This window comes from Homalodisca vitripennis, chromosome 5 (assembly GCF_021130785.1).
Source record: "Homalodisca vitripennis isolate AUS2020 chromosome 5, UT_GWSS_2.1, whole genome shotgun sequence".
NCBI lineage: Eukaryota > Metazoa > Arthropoda > Insecta > Hemiptera > Cicadellidae > Homalodisca > Homalodisca vitripennis.
In genome coordinates, this window is record NC_060211.1 from 103,712,716 (window position 1) to 103,729,202 (window position 16,487).

At 35.6% G+C, this 16,487-nt stretch overlaps 1 protein-coding gene across 1 annotated transcript in view; it reads left to right on the top strand.

The window, feature by feature from the left end:
• The first annotated feature begins 399 nt into the window (after positions 1–399).
• LOC124362617 (protein toll-like) overlaps positions 400–16,487 on the top strand; it is a 57,715-nt gene continuing 41,627 nt past the window's right edge. Inside the window, 1 exon segment of the mRNA XM_046817277.1 lies at positions 400–619. The gene's annotated coding sequence lies outside the window, so the exon portion shown is untranslated.

Below are 16,487 nucleotides of genomic sequence, written 5' to 3' on the forward strand. Positions count from 1 at the left end.
AACCTGATTTTTATGGGGAGCGGCATCTTTGTTTAGTTTACCAATCTTTTCCGTAACAGGTGATTTTGCATTTTATTTAATGTTTTATATTACATTTACTCATACTTAAGTTCATTAAGTTAATTTCATCTTGTATGGTTTCGAAAAGGGAATGATTAATTTTAAAGCTAGGTTTTTTCTAAATGTTAGAGGGGACTATCTATAGCTCCCCAAATACTTCGAAACACAAGAAAACTAATAGCCTTGCGAAGTATCCTGATCTTCATCAAGAACTCCCTCCCCTCTGGCGCAGTTTGAGCAGCTGTGCTGAACGTGCTGGAGTGGAGGGGGTGGGAGGGAAGTGGTGGGGAGGGTCAGGGCCGCCCACGGTCCGCCGAAACGGGAGGAGCTCGTGTCCGCCGAAGTCCGCCAGAGCGCAGCGAGCGGAGAACCAGTTGATGAGAAGTGTCGTAGTGTGCTCGTGTGGTATAATGTGACGCGTTCTGTTAGCAGCGAACTAGGGATTAGTCAGTTCTTTGCTTTAGTGTTGTGAGGATGGAATGACGTCAGCTTGACTGTGTACAGACTCTTGACTGTTTCATCAAGTTCATCTTCTAGTCTGTGCCTGTGATATTAACAGGTAAAGTACTCAGTTTTATGTTACTTAAGTTGTCAGGCCTTTCTTGTGCTGTTAGATGAGTCATCGGGCACTGATAACCTGACACATTAATGCATTGACCAGATAAACTAAATTAGCTCTTGTTTATGTATTACAGTAGGTGCGTGAATTAGTTTTATTTGTAAATGATACATTATGAAAAACATTTTTCCTTCCGTGGGTTTTAAATGACATTATTAATCGTAGCATAGTATAGTATTAAAGTATAATACAGATCGGATTAAAAATTAGTCAGTATGATTGTAAACTAAAAACGTGTTCTAGCCTATAAAAATATCTTTCTTCCTCTAAGTAATTCTTATTCTTTTGCCAATTATGGTATTTTGATGAAACAAAGAATGTATTTAAAACTTGGAAAATATCTTAATGTTTTTAGATGATAATGCATAGCAAAATGCAGGTTGCATCAATGACATTTTTCACGTTTTTCCTGCTATGGGGAATTTTCCGTCTGTTGGATTGCATCAATGATGTGGTTGTGAATCAAGAACCAAAGTGAACAGTTAATGCTATTATTGGAACATTCCAGTGCTATGGGATGACTTAGAATGTCGTGTTCAGATTCTAATATCCCCTAAATCTTTAAATTATGGGAATGGTACTTAGTTTTTTGCAACTAAATCCTTCATTTATATGATTCTACAATGTTGCATTGCGCACGGCACTAGCGTGACTATAATTATGTAATGGATATTCATTAAAATTAGTCATATTTAATATTTATATATCTTAACAATTTATAATTGAGCAAATATCTACTTTGTTGGTATTATGCATAATCAAAACCTTTCTTCTCAATCACATCCAGTTTACCATAAGTTGTTTGTAAACGTTATAAATTATTTTGAAAACAATTGTTACTTTGGATGGTTGACACTGGTGGAATGTTTAGGGAGGGAGAGGTTTTGGGTTCTAAAGGGTGTTTCGCAGTAGTTTCAAAAATGCATCAACAACACAGGCGTACTACTCAAATTACAATTTTTTTGTATATTTTCTATAAACTTAACATTCACTTTCTTCGTGATGGAATTTCTAATCTTATTTGGATGTTATAGAACAATGTATCATTCAATTTTGCTGCTTGTAGTACCCAAGGTTAATACACTGCTCCTACGAGTTTCGGTTACGCAAAACCGGTTCCACCCTACCGTCGTCGCACCCCTATAGGCCTACTAGTAGTGTAGTGCTATATTGGTGACGAGGTATTTAGGGGATTATAAATGGCGAGGTCCCGAGCAAGAAAGTGTCTAGACGTCGACGGGGTGATTCTAGATAACATAGAACATCAGTGTAATTTGGTGTGTCTGAAATGTATTTCGCCAATGTACCTCAATGAATTTCTAGGTGTAAGTATTGGTTTTCTAGTTGGAAATGAAATAAATAATGATTCAAATATATTGCAGGAAACATTGAACGTTTTATTGAACAACATTTCTGTCATTCAATGTTCAAAATATGGAAAACAGATTACCAGTACCTCACTGGTCCAACTTTTTTAGTTTGACTCTTCTGGACAGAAACCGGATGAATTCACTGAATTACAGGAACTGCCTTATTAGTATCAGCCATATTCTACAGTCTATCTACAACTACAATCATTATATTCTTACTTTCATATACACATGGGTGAATATGAAAGGAAATATGTTAAATTAATCTATTGAGTTTAATTTTTACAAAATAATTAATAAGCAAATAAAAATAATTTAAATACATCCATATGTTGTTGAAAATCTCTTACGCATACCGTGCACGTTTTTGATAAGTGATTTTTGTTGTTTAGCCACTGTAAAAGTCGGGGTTTGCCAAATATGATCTAGTCTATTCAGTATTACGTTAGTAAGTATAAAAGTATGATCTTATTAAAGTTGGGAATTATGAGGTCTGAGGTCTGCTAACATACTTAAAAAAACACATCGTCGAGAATTTATGAATTAATAAAGACGTAGTCACGTCCAAGTTTGGTTTCCACCGGAAACAAAGTTTGTTTCTCTAAATCAACATATGCTGCCATCGATTCATGGATTTTGTTCATTGCAGATAGCTCAAGTGCACGGAACAGTAGCAAATACCACTTCAAGATTCAGAATGGCTTTATTATTGTATCATCATCTAATTGTTGTCATGTGGGTCACATGCAGGGCTATTCTCTAGTCACTATTAGGATTTGGTCTCCTTTGTAGATACTAAATATCATGACTTACAATTCGCCCTCTTGTGTAATCGTTGGAGTATTGGTCTAATTAGTATTGAAATTGAGTCATTAATTTTTGATAAAATCTAAACAGTTAAAACTGGTTTCAACTTGCATCTTTATCGTGACTGAGGTTGTAAAAGAATATGATGAGGAGGGGATTTATCGGTCCAAGATTGGATAGAAGCAAGTTGTAATAGGCCTACGTGCCTTCCTGCTTACAAAAATAGTCTTTTAGTCATAGATTGTAGAGAACCACAGTGTTTTACTTCTAGAATAACTGCAATTTTCCTTAAGCGCAGTATGTAATAATTATCATATATTAAATTTCATAAAAACCATGTCATTTCCGTAAGCCATAAATTATTAAAAATATGTCATTTTCTAAATAACTATTATACGTAATGGACAATCATATATTCAGTGGATTTCCATTAGCCTAGTTAAAATTCACCAAAATTCCTACTTTTGGTTTATGTCTCCTTCCAGAGGTTAAAAAAATTGAAATAGTTTTTCTGTCTTCAAGAAAGATGAATCTGCACTGTTTTCAAATACCCAACCAAAAACCAACTGGATAACATTAAATGTTGGCACGGTTGAGGATTTTCCAATGCTCCGTCATATAAAGCAAACTTCGCCTGATAATATTTTTCGAAGATTTAATGAGATATCCGAATTGAGAACGTTTTACATTATTTCGTAGCACATTCCAATGAAGAATGGCATGCTTCAATCGTTAGACTGTTGAAAAGAAGTATGATCCAAGAAAAAAATAGTATAATGAAGTTTGCATAGGATTGGGAAGAACCCCCTCTCCCACATGTTACGTCATGCGCTATCCACGCCACTCGTTAGTAGCAATTATCCTCGGTTCGCCAGACTGTAACAAGTTCCGTAACTTAAAGCCTGTCTATATACAACAATTTTTTTCTTTATATAAGTTAAAGTTCTTCGATTCATAATGGTCTATCCATTCATGCGCTAATCGGTTTGGGCTTTTGAGGATGGCATAATAAAGTATTACGTCGTGTTGGGACTGATTATAGGACTGAAGGTCCACCGCTATTTTTGACTAGAGTGAGTGACGTTTGTGCAGAATAGGTCGGTAATATCTCGCTGACATCCTTAGACTAGCAATTCTAATTTCAACCATTTAGTCCGAGACCGAGACCGTGGATTTAAAGATGTAAGAAATGACCGTGCCAGTTTTACGAAGTGGACTCTCAGTTCGTGTACCTTTGGGATCGGGTGTCCTGTTTCACGTTATGTCCAGAGTCATTCGTCAATTAGTCATTCGGAGATAATGAGATATCAAGGGGTTGTGAAGAGATGAATTTGACATAGACACTACATTTTAGCTTCTCGTTGACGTTGCTGACCCTCGTGATTCCTAGTCAACCTAAAAATGCAAGACTTCTCGGTTGTATTTGCTTATTGTGATTATTAGTAATGGCACAGACAACAGACAGTGCGTCCGTCCGTTATCAGTGGTAACGCCATTAATGCCATACCAACCATTAGATCTACGACTCGTATTGTGCTTTATTGTCCATGCCTAATTCATATCACTACTTTATTATCTTATTCCTCTTACACATTCGCATTAAAAGGCGTTCTTGGTGAATCAGAATGTTTCATTAGTAGGACAAATTTTCGATAATGTTTTTGCAATGCTCAAAAATCCTGAGTGTTTTTCATGTTGTAGCATTATTTATGTTAATCACTACAAATCGTTTTAGAGTGGCTGACATGATCTGAGCCCGGAAGACGATATGGTATTGTTTGCCAGAGAAGGATATCCTGCAGATAGTGGTCACAGCCCGGGGCAGGGTAACAATAACTTGCTATGGTACTGTGATAATCAACTTTCTGTTAACGATATTAGCGAGGTCATGAGGGCAATTATATTTTAGGAGGCCAAGAGGGATTAGCTAAAAATGAGTTTGGTTTCGTTTCAACGATTTTAGTTTGATATTTTATAACGTGAAATGTTCCACTGTAAGAGTGAATGCCCTTTCCAATATTGTTTATCTTCCGAAGCGTCTGGCTGTTGGAAAGGGTCATTATACTTGTTACCTATTGTGTGTATTGTGTGCCCTTTTTGACGTTTCTTTATTAATTTCTTTTAGATATAGTCGGTTGACGTTAAATTTAACAACTAAGAATGGTCGTCATTTTTAAACAGATAACAGATGTTTCCCAATTTTATATATTAAATTAACAAGACAACAAGAAGACAAAAAATAACAAGACAATAAATAAATAGTCATGGAAATTATAACGATGAAATTGTCAGCCATTATAAGGGGTTTTCATATAAAAATATTAGAGGCAGAATATAGTATGAGATTTGTTATAGTTAGAGCAATGCTTCTTCTGTTCACAAACACGTAGCTATTTAGTAATACTATAAATAAAAAAAACACACATTTTCTGTACATCCCTATCATGAAGTATCGAATAGCCTAAGGAGGAATGTATAAGTATGATGTTCCTTTAGCGCCATATGAAAATCCAACTCTTCTTAGAGTATTTGTGATAACTCCATATTTGATTGATGATGACTACTTAAATTCCTTACAGTTCAACGTGTCTACATTTTTCACCTAATGTATTCATTTCTCATACATTAACGTGTAATTTTATCAATTTTTGTTTAAATGAAATACGTTTAGAACTGAGAACACTTGTTTATAGTAACCAATAACCATTACACATCTGATACGTGACGTCTTTTTGTAATAATTTTACCACAGAAGAACTATAAATTATTTTACTATGGGGAGCAGCATTGAATCCAAGCCCAGGCGTCTCGTAAGCTAGAATCAGTCAACAGAGTTCGCTATTGAGGCTCTTTGTATCACCAATGGCAGTTCCTAGGTCTGGCCGGCGGATGGCGCTGTGAGCAGTGTTCCATTGAGATTGTGTTCTGTATTTGCTGTGTTCAATATTGTACAATCGTGTTGTATGACGATATAGGAGGGTTCGGGGTTGCTTTTCCCGTCTGGGTTACCGGTCAGCTGTTTATTGTGTCCGCGGCATGCAGCATTGAGTAATAGGCTATAGCAAATAGCTCAGCTGGGTCGCTCCCCAACCCACCGGTTTCCTAACCTTTTATTCACGTCACTCTGACAATCCCTCGCTTCAACCCCAACGGTCGCCTGTTGCTTCCACATCCGGCGAGCGCCCGCTCGACAGTGACGCCCTTATTATACATTGTTCACTGTACCCTTACCGCCTTGCCGCAGCCGTCACTTTGATCCACAACTTCCCCTGCTGCACGTTCAATGCTGTCAAAGTTAAGTGTACTTTATTGGTTTACGTCAAATGTCTGGTGATTTACGCAAGATCCTTTGTCAAGTGTTCATAACACGCAATGAGCTATTCGTGTTTAGTTGTGACGCTTTCATTGTGAATTCAGTTTTTATCTTGAGTGCATATTAATTGAATTACTGAACTGGCCGGCTTGTTTCCATAACAAAGAATCTACCCACTTGGAGATCTAAATCTATAACAACAAATCAACCCTTGAAGGATTAATCGCTGAAATACCGTACATTACAATAGTAACTTTACAGGGAGTAGCATATCCCATTCAGGATACATAATGAATACAAAAAGTTAGCACGAATTGATGCGACAAAGAAAACTGTTCTCCGTTTTGTCACTAGGACTATTAAAGATGAGGTCAGTCAAGTGGAAGTCGCAGCTTTGTCAGCCTCTGAGGGACTAACGGACCCAACCCTTCTTTCTGCATGATTGACCGCCTGCCTGGCTTCAGTTGTTACATTGCTGTTCTCGATGTTTCCTGCAGGGTGCAGGACAAAGGATGTAACGGTAGAGTGACAAACTACTCCCGCCCGACTCTTGGTGTTGACATTCACTTCCTACAGTTTAGTCGCTTAAATACATAGCTCTAGTTTAAACAGTTTTATTGATCCGAAAGTCTGAATTTCAACGGGACTATCTCCATAAAAAAGGAGTTAATAAGATTTCAGAGTGATTACATCCAGCGATATTACTTAAAGCATTATTTAAAACAATACTTATAGAGTTTGTAACTTTCTTATAAAAATTCACGTTATGCTGAAACTTTAAAACCAATTAGGGTTGTTTTTATTGTTGAGAAACAAAATAAAGGTTTGCACCTTTAATTCCCACGCTTCACATTCTTATAATAAAATTAGATGGTCATTCATTCTTTAAAGTATGTGAAATTATAAATAAAATAATGATCGTGCTTTATGACCTTTAATATGTTTGATTTAGTTTGTTTCATAGAGATTCACAAAATGGTCCCTCATCAGGGACTCATAGAGATAGTCTAACAATGTTAACGAGTGACAGAGTTGCCTTTCGACATCTTTTTTGGTTGATACATGGTCTGATGCCACAGTACTCTTGATTGTAATTTGTAATGATTGAATTAAAAGTTCAAACTGTCACCAGACCGGGTCTACACACTGCCCAAGTAGTAGAGACAGTTAGCTTGTAGATCTGGCGATAATTTTGTTCAACCCACCAAAGTTAGCGAGTCGATCTTTGTATTCTGCGGGGTCTTCTCTCCAACCGCCTTCGCTGCTCGGATCTTCTGCTCGTAAACTTGCGGACCTCGGTGCCAAGTTTCGCCAGCCGCACCTTGTTCACGCCTGGCCCGACCTCGCCTCCTCACCTTTGTTCACAGCGCGGCCGTGTACTCACGGTAGCCACTTGAGCACATCAGTACTCTAGCCACGCCACGACTCAATGGCTGCGACACAAGAAATGTGAAGTCGGCCTATTCACACATTTCGTTGTTGTTTTGTGACAGCCACCTCGGCAACCGTGTGACACTCGAAATGTTAAATGTTTGTATAACTTGCTGGACTGTGTTGTTGGCGGCAGTGTTGTTATAGAGGAAAATAATAAACAGAGTGGTAATACGTATTGGAGTTTTTCACTTTGAAATAAAGCCGGCCTTCGCGAGTTGTTACAGCAAGATGGCGGTTCTGGTTGGCTTCATTCCTTACACACTTCTGACAAAAATTTCACTCGGTACTGTACAGGAACTAAGAGTCACCTAATCTGCCAACCGCTTTTCCTAGACGAGAAACAAATGATTAGTAAATTATCAATTACGAAATGTGTGGAGATTTATAAATATTGTTGTAGAAAATTGATTACAGAATTTAACGTCACATCGTTTATAAAACAACAAGTTAGGGATACGCCACACCATGTGTCGCATAACAATCTTCGCTGAGGTTGCATGCAAAATTGCAAGTCTATAGCACATTTCATTTTACAGATAGACATAATTATTATTTTTAAAGTTTTATTAATTTAGCACTAATAAAACAATAGTCTAGTTTTAACCGCAAAGTAGGAATCAATCCATTGCCAAAAGTTCATAATTGGTAACAAATCTAGAATCAGAGCTTGGGAACTACAAACAAAGGTAAGCATAAGACGTGGCTTATCAGTATTATAACACGGGGGGTTTACGCAATAGCTGGAGACTTGGAAAATATATCTAATAACCATTGTTTTAGATAAAGAATTAAATTTGGCGTCTCTTTTTAGGAAATGCTGACCAAAATTAACTAATGTAAGTAACATATTTTAACTTTGGAGTAAACATCGACGTCAGCAAATCGTTCAGAACACTGTTTAATGAAGTTTGATCCATCTAAGAAAGAAATCAGTTTTGCTCAAATTTTCAGAGCAGATTTGTCCTACAAAGAGTCAGTTAGTGTCCTAATAAAATAATATAGACAAAGTTAATTGCAGTTACAAAACATAGCAGACGACGAAGAAGCTCTTTATTAATATATAAACAATTTAACTGGGTATTTTCTTGAAGCAAAAGTACAGAATTAAAAAAATTAAACTTTAAAGGATTTAGTCCGGATACTATACTTTACAAGTTACTAGTTTTATCTTTTCAAAATCTAAAAATTGTAAATAAATTCTTCGAAGCGAGGGCATTTAATGCATGTTGTGTAAATATGTGTTCTCTAAAAACGAAATGGAAAATTTTAATTCGAAAACCCAGAAAGGTTTATTTGCTTTATATCCAATTTATTAAAATGTAAGATGTCAAATATCTGACTGAAGATGTTACAGCTTTTCTTTTTAAATTTAGAAAAGGAACAAATTACGTGATTTTAAGGAATCTTCCAACAATGAAATAAAGACCGTTATCTGATTCCTTTAAGCATAGAAAGTGTTATACATTTACTATAGAATGACCTAACACATTGAGCTAATCACTGTACTAGATGCAATAGACCAGAGCAGTGGTCCAATATCCAACAGAAAACAGTTTGAGAAACTGCGCCCGTGTTTATATAAAGCAACATTGACGTTTTTGTAACCCGGAGATAGCAGCATTTAACACAATTCATTTTACTGATTAGCACAGTTTGTTTTCTCACAATCATTAGATGAATATTTGTTTGTCTTTTATTTGTTGGTTTGTCGAGAAAGGTCACTCTCATCGAGATTATACTTGTTTATCTAGTAAATATTTTAGTAGCTTGGTATGCGCATAAAACAATACTGTGAATATTTACTTCTTACTGGCTGGGCGTTAGTGAGGTCTGTCAGCTGGAAAAATGTCATTTCTGTAAGTCTGTCTGCACGATATATCGGAAACAAACAGATCTGTAGACTTGAAACTTTTCATGAAGATTCATAATTCCTATACAAGGAACGTCAAGTTCGATCATGACGCATACCACTTCATGAGCGTTCGCGAATATTTTAATATTGGTCTTATGGCTAACGACATGGCAATGAGAAAATCATAGAATAAATTTGTACAAATAATATACTTTAGTCATATGAAATATAAACATATGATATTTGGTGGATTGGTTCGTAAGACTTTTGTTTATTCTATCGGGTACCTCGATACTCCGTACAATCAGTATATTTCTATAGAGATAAGATTAAATTAGTTGATGGTACATGTGCCTACATAGGATTTGGTTGTGCGCCATCGAAGCCTATAACACAGGGTGCTGTATCGAGAATGAACTGAACTACTGAGTTAACCTTCTTGTATATTTTGTTTATCTATCACTGAGGCTTCTGACAAAATTCCCCTCCATTCTGTCTGTCTGTCTATCTGTATATCTGCCTGTGGAGTATGTTTCTCTATGGATATATCAAGAACGAATTGAGTTATCGACTTAAGTTGCTTGTAGCTTCATTTCTGCTAAGCATTGCTGTTGTATGATTTGGGCAGCGTCGTCGCTTAGACTTTATAAGACAACTATCCGCAGGATATCTTAAAAACAATTTAATCTGTAGACTTTGAATTTTGAATAAAACAATTTCAATATATAAACAAATGAGTTCTATGAAGGTCCTGTGAAATTTGATAGAAGCCCACCGAGTATGCTGGCAGATGTTTTCTTCTGTATGTCTTTTAAATTTCTTATATTCAAACAGAAAATGTAGTGTTTTCATAATTTTGTAATTTGAAACAGGGCTAGAAATCATATATCTGCAGCATTTAAATTAGGTTACATCATTACTCACTTTTTGTAAATTGTATTGTTTATTCGTAGAACACCTCAGTGCTGCCTTTACACTAGGCTGCTATACAGTTATACATCCGGACTATTTAGATAGGCGACAAATTCATTAGTGCGCATCATAGACTTCTACGTCGATTAATTTGAGAGCTATAAAGCCAAAATTTGGTTTTCCATCGATGGTGGTCGGTAAAGATCAAAAGAAAGGTAGCTCGGTTATATCGCTTTTGGAAAGCAGACCGTTTAAATTTGGTTATACATCAAAGCTAAATGTTTCATATACAATGAGCTCTGCTACAAACTCCAGCTAATAACCCGGATGTACGAGTATAGCTCTGTAGCTACGCAGTGTATATATGGCTTGTCAGTACCAACACTGATAGGAAAACTACTGTCTCTAAACTAGTTTTTGTGTGATAAATTTCTTAAACTAGTTAGCGTGATCTGATGTGAAATCACAAGAACAGCTTTCTGCACAAATGGTTATCAGTGGGGTCATCATATAGATTTATAGCCCATTTATCCAAAGCCTAACTACTCATCTCATCTAGTTTTAATGGAGTTCAATATCTATAAGTTATTCGTAATAAAACTATTAACTAACTTCGAATTAATCTTTCATGGGCACGTTTTATAAAATACGACGTTTTGTTATAGTTTCGTATCATGTTATTTTTAATCTTTTATGCATGAGGTTTTGCAGGATTTAATATTCGTGTTTTATCAAATTCGTTAAAAATAATTTTTTATAAATCTTCTGCATTTAACATGCGTGCACTATTATGTTATAGTAACCTTGGTTTTGATTTTATTTAACGTCTGTTTTAACTTTTAACGTGTAATATTATCGATTGTTTTGTAACACCTATACAAAATTTTATTTTATATTTAAAATGTTACATAAAACCTATAAAAAGAAATGTAAAACCAAATATGTAATGTTTTTTATGTTTTTTAAAGAAACATAAGATTGTAAAACAGTAGTTTAGTAACATTTTGTGACATTGAGCATTTTCCCAATAGACCACAACTTGTAATTGTGTACCTCATCAAAGGGGGATAGCATAAGAGGTATACATTATCAATTATGTACTTTATTGACGTTTTGTTACTTGAAATAAAATTGTGTTTTGTTACTGTGTTTACGTCGGACATTTTTTAGTTGTCCCAAAATCCCATATATTTGGGAGATAATATTTATTTAAATCATCAAACGAAACTTTCTTTCCATATTGCGCCACTGCGCTATCACCTTATGTATACTTTAGACAAAAATAGAGGGGGGGGATCTTGACTTTATATTCGCCCTGTTTCTTGAACAGTGTGCAATGATTAATTTTTAAATTAGTGTCAATATCTCAAACCTGTGTAAAATAAATGTTATTTAACTTTCATTTTAACATCGGCGCACTATAATTTCTGTAAACTACAGGTAATTAATTAGTATTACGATTCGCAGCGATCGAATAAAACTAGTCGGCTAAATAGGTTGTATAAACCGTATATTTCCTCGATGCGCTCTAACGTTGTGTTGGTTCTATTATAGTAATAACTATCGGAGATAAATATAGTACCGTATCATAGAAAACGTACTATCCTCTAGTCAGAAAATTCTAGCAACTTAGAGCTACTGTAATACTTATCAGAATATGTAATTCTCAGCAACGATCCATATTACAGTTGCGAAATGAAACGATACAACGACATGTTTGGAGATTTCCTATAATAGCAGCTTAAGTTTACGTCTTTGTGACTATTTAACTAGCAAAACCAAAAATTCATTATAAAAAATTTGTGTTTTGGTATTTATGAGGTTCATTTTAATTTGATACAACGTGTAAAAGTAAACTTGTATTAAAACATGAATTTGCCAGTATGCAGCAAGTCCATGGGTCCCATATTAGAACGGTTGCTGTGGTCAACAAACGAAGCCACAGTTAGAGTTGATACAGTAAGGTAGGGATGTGTGAGCAGGTGTGTGTCACCAGCACAACATCGACAGTCCTTTGTCTGACCACGTGACCTGGAGTGTGTTACTCACTCATTGTAAGCGGTGGCGGCAGTAACACAGTTGACCACGTCTATTCTGGCACTTTAGAAAGTCATATTACAGTTAACCACTCCAACCTTGTTCGATTCTCTTAGTTTGGTTCCTATTCCATGAAAGCGCATGTCCCAAACGTATCTTACCGAAATCAAACACTATGCGTTCCTTCTTCATGTACGTGACTTTCAATTCGTAAAAGTTATGATTATTAGACCAGTCTTGTTAGATGAAATTTAACATCTTATTTTCAAGTAGGCCATTCAAAAAAGTTCGTTACAGTTACAAAATATTAATAGTTGAGATTTCTATCCTGCAGAAAATGCAATTTTAATGAGAAAGTCTTAATAAATAAAAACATTTTAGAATTGTGTCAGACATTACTAAAAACAATTCTATTAACAGTACAGAATAACTCTATTTTGGAAGAAAACATTGTGCCAAGTGTAAATCTATGACAATGAACGATCCGGTTGTTAGCGTACCTATTCTGTAACGACTCATTCAAAAATTACTCAGCTATAAATAATACTAAATGTTAATAAAACAATACTTTCCAATTTGGTTTATTTTTTGAACCAGGCCTTTCGAAACCAAAGGTTTCATCATCAGACGACTCCACAAATAAATATTTACATTATTTTTATTACAATAATATTAAAATACCATATTGTGTAAATATACAAATACGAAAATTGTGGAAATACTCAGTTATATCGATAGAGTGAGCTAAATTATAAGAAAACAAATTATGTATTCATAAAAGATGTTGTGTACAAGACTTATCCACATGTTTTTGAATTCCCGAGTAATAATTTCGTACGGAATAGAAAAAAACAGGTTTATCCACGAGTACGTTCTAGTATGTGCTGAGTATATCAGACTCAGTGAACTGCGACAGATAGAGAGAAGAAGTAAACAAACACGTAGATACCGTATATCAGTGTAGGCAGGTCAAGGCAGGCCAGTCTGTGGTATGCAAGACCGCCGGACCTGTCCTTTGTCCCCGAGACATTTTAATTTAAACCGCTATAAAATACACTAAATTAATTTTTTATTTTTTAAAGATACATTTTAGAATTATAAGTCTAATTTTTTAATAGATATACAGTCAAATGAGAAATTCGGAAAGAATTTACAAGAGAATGGCTATAAAACTGACCTGAAGCATACTAATGCATAAATACTTATGCATTAGTTCTAAAAAACCATTAAAGAAGTTGACCGAGCAAGCTTTGAGTCGTGATACAGGACGTGACCGTGATTCCGTCACCAAACGTCTCATGAAGGTGACATGATTTTTCGTGTATTTACCATCTTTCAGTGATCAAATAATTCGATAAAATTACGTTTCAAGACCTGTATTTTGATCCCTTCTTAAGGAGAATAACAGAAAATCAGTTTCAAATAAACAAATCATGACAAAGGAAAAACACGCTAAAGTCGAAATCGCAACAAACATTCGTGTCTACTCCATGCTCATTACCTCTGAACCATACATTTAATGAATCTTAATTATATTGTCAAATGTTCACAAACTCATGTTACAAAACTTCTATCGTGCAAAGTTTGTCTTAAAATTTGCAAAGCCAACAAGCGAAGCGAGTTCAGTTGAGGGTTTAACCTGCGAAGCGGATACGATAGTTATAGAATCAAACTGTTTCATACTCTCTTGCTGTTCCTCAACAATTGTCAGTACAGTCGTTGGTAATGTCTCGTCATGGACTTTATTCCAGTCACTAGCGAGCTAGCCAGTCATACTGAAACATTTAAATACAGTAATAAACCTACTAGCGCGTTACATCAGAGCTAGGCAAACGCTTTTCTGACTTCACGGTCAATTTTCCAACGGCCCACCGTCAACTCATCCACGGAGAAGACGCATTTAGCACCAGATGGCGTTTTACATGAGCCTCGAAGTTTGAGTGACCTTGAGCCTTTGGGTGGGGCCCAAAGTACCCTCCAAGTCCTTGATAAGAACAACATAGAGATTCGAAACTTGGTGCATCGGTTGCTCTTGGTCCAAGGAAAATCTCTATTGATTTTGGGGTCAAAAGCTCAATATTAAAGATAAAATAAAGCCCAATATTTTGTATATTGGTTTTATAGGCATGATGGCAACGAAAAAATCGCGGAATAAACGCATTTGCAATCATACTAAAAACAAACCATATTATAAATACATATTATGTTACATACTACTATTATGTGATGTAGTTACTTTGTTGGAAATATTCCTTCATAATATGTAGGTATTTTGTTCTATTGGTTTGTTTATGTCAGTACAAATTTCAGGCGGAGAAAAAAAATGTTTCGCAATCAATTAAAAGCTGTTTTATAATATTTGTAAACGTAACTAAAATAGATTTTTTAAGCAGCGTTTTTTCCTTAAATACGATTTAAAAATAGATTTTAAGTTACATAAGACGCTGTGCACACCTTTCTGGAAGATGGCTCAACTGCCAAAAATACACAGAGTTTTGGTAGTACAATGCAATTGTAAATTGAATTGCATTTATAAAAACGTTATACAATTCCAATGTTTTAACGCGATGTAATATTTACCTGGTCGTATGCCTCTCTCTGACTCTCATTGTTTATGATAATCGACAAACAAGATATGGACAAGAAACTGTCACATGACCCACTGACCATATATGAAGTGTTCAATAGTTCTCTTTGTTACTACTGCTTACTACAAACATCGCCAAGCACAGTTTCATCGCTCGCCGGCTTTAAGTCGCTGTTTGGAATCGTAAAAAGTTGTCCTTCGTCGGATTTAAGAGACACGTTGAAATTTGCTTCTTTTTGGACCGGAAGGAGATTTAGAATGTATAATTATTAGCCCAAAACTGTGACACAAGCACCATTACGAAGTACCAATCTAGCTTATTTGCGATGATCTCATCTTGTAACCTGTGCAAAAAATTTACAATAATGACCTTTATAGATAAAATACAACAATAATTGCGTCTAAGATTTTGCGTGGTTCTTTAGCCGTGCAGTTAGTGGTTCGGTTGACTTACGATATTTACACATAAGCTTGCGTACTATTGATAAAAATCTCCGTAAACTGGCATTAACTTTTTGCAAGATTTTTTATACGTATTTCTGAGTTTTTAACAAAATCGGATACAAAGGCGTGGATTGATTTCTCAAAACATTAAGGAGATGTTGAGCGTTCGTATAGGCAACGCCAATCTCTAGGAACAATCACGTTGTCTGTGGTTTGATCATCGCAGAGTCGTTCAATGCTTTATTGTAAATACGAGTTTCATTTTACTTCGGTATCATATGATACATCAGGTACGTTTTAAACAGTTCACATTCACGTGAATAACCAAGTCGCACATAATGTGAATTATTGTTCAGTCTTGCCTCCCCCCCCCCGCTCTGCTTGCACGTCCAATTGTACGTTACCTGACTGACAGCTGGGTTGCGGTAGGATGATGAGATGTAAGGCCCACACCCGGATCAGCTGGAGAAAGTGTCACGAGGGCGTCGACCGCTTGTGTAACCGGGCTCAGCACTGCTTACCGATTGTGGACTTGTAGACCGGTTCTGCCGCCACACTGGGGCAGTTACAACCCTTACCATTAAGGGTGAGGGAGGAACACGTATACATAAACAATAATTTTGAAAATAGTTTAATTAGTTGCTTAATAAATTATTATACCATCTATGGTAGAAGGTGTTATGATGGCCTCGACTTGGTTATGTTTAGTGAAGCATGCTGTTAGTTTTCGTCAGTTCAAGATAATGTAACCAGAAATACAAAGGTTTAAGTGTGTGTCTTGCATTTAGTTCCAAATATATAGTTATCTAAAGTGAATAAACATAATTTTTGGTAGTTGAAGACTCTTGGAGCACAATTGACAAATTGACAATTGAAAATTGTTTTGAATAGTACTAAATGTTAATAAAACAATACTTTTCCGATATCGTTTATGATTGGACGAGGCCTTTCGTCCAAAGAACATTAACCATATTGGTAATGTAATTAACCATATTAACATTTAGTACTATTTCATAATTTTCGATGATCAGACAATATTTACATTACTATCC